The 3,166-nt window shown below is 38.8% G+C and overlaps 1 non-coding gene across 1 annotated transcript; it reads right to left on the bottom strand.

Moving 5' to 3' along the window:
* Positions 1-342: 342 nt before the first annotated feature.
* On the bottom strand, positions 343-449 carry LOC145583648 (small nucleolar RNA R71). The gene has a single exon (XR_014100259.1). It is a non-coding gene; the product is annotated as a small nucleolar RNA R71 (small nucleolar RNA).
* Between the last annotated feature and the right edge of the window lie 2,717 nt (positions 450-3,166).

Genomic DNA, 3,166 nt, shown 5'->3' with positions numbered 1-3,166 from the left:
AAGCTCACAGATTTCCCGCACCTTACTCCCACTCCGGCTCTTGATGGAGTTCAATTTGAGATCAAGCCCCAATTTATCACTATGATAGAAAGGAAGCAATTTAGTGGAGCTAAGGGTGAAGATCCTAATCTTCACATTGCAGATTTCTGCCAGTATTGTAACACCATTAGACAAGCCGGGGTCACGCAGGACCAAATCAGGGAGATTCTTTTTGCCTTTTCATTATGTGGCAAAGCTAAATTATGGTTTAATGGTTTGAATAGAACTGCACTTGGTATTACTGACTGGGAAACTCTTGCTTTGAATTTCTATAATAAATATTATCCTGCAGAGAGAACAGCGGTACTAAGGAGTGCTATTCAGAACTTTGCTCAAGAGGCCGATGAAACGCTATATGAGGCTTGGGAGAGGTTCAAGGACCTACAGAGAGAATGCCCCCACCACAATCTAGCACAGTGGCAATTGATCCAAGCTTTCTGCAATGGACTTGGAAATTCATCTAGATCGGTTCTAGATTCTACAGCTAGTGGGAGATTCATGAATTTAAATGTGGACGATGCCGGACAGGTTATTAAAGATATGGAAATACACAATTCCCAATACGGGAATCCGAGAGGGTTTGCAAATAAAGGAAAACATAATGTCGATTCCGTATCCTTTTTGCAAGCTCAATTAACGTCTATTTGTCAAAAATTAGATAACCTTACTACTACTCCTAACTCTGTAGCTAATGTTTCTGCTGTTGCTAACAATGAAGCTTTTTGTGAAAATTGTGGAATTGTAGGGCATTGGGAGCAAGATTATAGGAGTTCCATGGAACAAGTTAATGCCTTCCAAACCTATAGGCAGAATAACCCATATTCCAACTCTTATAATCCTGGTTACCGGAACCATCCATATCTCTCTTACCGGAGTACCAATGTACAAAACCCTCCACCTTCACAACAACCACAACAACAACCTCCACCACAGCAGAAATATTACCATCCTAATTCTGGCCAGAAAAACCAAGCACAACCCTCATCATCTTCTGACCCTGCTATGACAGAAATTAGAGCAATGCTTACTAACATGCAAAATCATATGGAGAGTAGGGATGCAAAAATTGATTCAATTTTAGCCCACAATAAAATCATGGATAATCAAATTGCACAACTTTCATCTACCCTACAATCCCGTCAGCAGGGAGCTCTACCATCACAACCTATCCATCCTACTGATCATGCCAATGCAATCACTCTAAGGAGTGGTTCACATTATGATGGACCTCCTATGCCAAAGGATGGACCAGTTCCTGATCCAGATTCCTCTATACCAAACGCTAATCCTGCTAACCCTGTAGGGCTACAAAAAGATATTAACCCTTCTAATGTTTCTTTGCGGGGTAAATCTCAGGATAAGGGATGAGATGTGCAGAGCCCAGTTACCAAACTACCATTCCCTAATTGACAATTGAAGAGTAAGTTTGATAAACAATTCGGTAAGTTTTTGGAGGTTGTGAAAAACTTGCAGGTAACAGTTCCTTTCACTGATTTAATCACTCAGGTTCCTGCATATGCTAAATTTATGAAAGACATTTTGACTAGGAAAAGGACCTTTAATGAGGCAGAAACTGTAGCTTTTATAGAGGAGTGTAGCGCTTTATTGTAAAATAAATCCCCTCATAAATTAAAGGATCCCGGTAGTTTTTCTATCCCTTGTCATATAGGGAATGTTTTTATTGATAAAGCTTTGTGTGATTTGGGTGCCAGTGTTAGTGTTATGCCATCGTCTGTCTGTGCTAAACTTAATATGGGAGAATTAAAAGTTACTAATATCACTTTGCAAATGGCAGATCGTTCTGTAAAATACCCCTAGGTATTTTAGAGGATGTCTCTGTCAGAGTTGGTAAATTTTTTATTCCTGTTGATTTTTTTGTTTTAGACATGGCAGAGGACACACAAATACCCATTATATTAGGTAGGCCTTTCCTCCATACTGTAGGAGCCATTATTGATGAGAAAAATGGTAAACTAACCCTTTCTGTTGGTGATGATAATGTTACTTTTAATTTAGGGAAAGTTTTGAAAGGGCCTATGCTAGAAGAAAATTGTTGTTATATTGATGTAATTGATATAATGGACGATATTTGTGATGATAGCTTGCCACATGTTCTTGCAAGGGATCCCCTGGAGGAAATTCTTTGTGGGAATTTATCTGCAGATAATGCAAGCGTCTGGGGTAATGAAGTACAGGATATTGAAAGAGGTCTTTCCTTAAAAGAGTTAGACCCCAAGGAGACAATGAAGGTAGTAAATTTAGTTCAGGAATCGAAACCTGTAGAGGTCAAGAAACCTGAACTAAAACCTCTCCCTTCTCATTTAAAATATATTTTTCTGGATGAACAAGAACTATACCCCGTGATCATCAGTACTGCACTTAATGACCTACAAACTTCCCAACTTCTAGGGGTTCTTCAAACCCATAAGAAAGCAATTGGGTACAGTATTGATGATCTTAAGGGTATTAGCCCTGATTTTTGTATGCACTGGATACATTTAGAGGATAACTATAAGCCCTGCATTCAACCCCAAAGAAGGTTGAATCCTAACATGCAGGAAGTAGTCAAGAAAGAGGTTATGAAATTACTTGATGCCGGTATTATCTATCCTATTTCTGACTCCAAGTGGGTAAGTCCTGTGCAGGTAGTGCCAAAAAAAGGTGGGATGACTGTGATCACTAATGAAAAAAATGAATTATTTCCCACTAGAACTGTAACAGGGTGGCGTATGTGTATTGATTATCGTAGACTGAATATCGCCACTAAAAAGGACCACTTCCCCCTTCCCTTTATAGATCAAATGCTTGAGAGGTTAGCTAACCATAAGTTCTTTTGCTATTTAGATGGGTATTCGGGATTTTTCTAAATTCCGATTCACCCTGAAGATCAGGAAAAGAAAACCTTTACATGCCCCTATGGCACTTTTGCATATCGTAGAATGCCCTTTGGTTTATGTAATGCCCCGCTACCTTTCAACGTTGTATGATGAACATCTTTTCTGATTTCATAGAGTCTATTATGGAAGTCTTTATGGATGATTTTAGCGTGTATGGTTCTTCATTTGATTCATGTCTAATAAATCTCGCTAAAATTTTAAAACGATGTGAAGAAATATCACTTTATGGT

This window comes from Chenopodium album, chromosome 15, assembly GCF_948465745.1.
Source record: "Chenopodium album chromosome 15, dcCheAlbu1.1, whole genome shotgun sequence".
Taxonomy (NCBI): domain Eukaryota; kingdom Viridiplantae; phylum Streptophyta; class Magnoliopsida; order Caryophyllales; family Amaranthaceae; genus Chenopodium; species Chenopodium album.
Note: the sequence above shows the minus strand (reverse complement) of the source record. Positions and strands in the feature narration are given on the sequence as shown.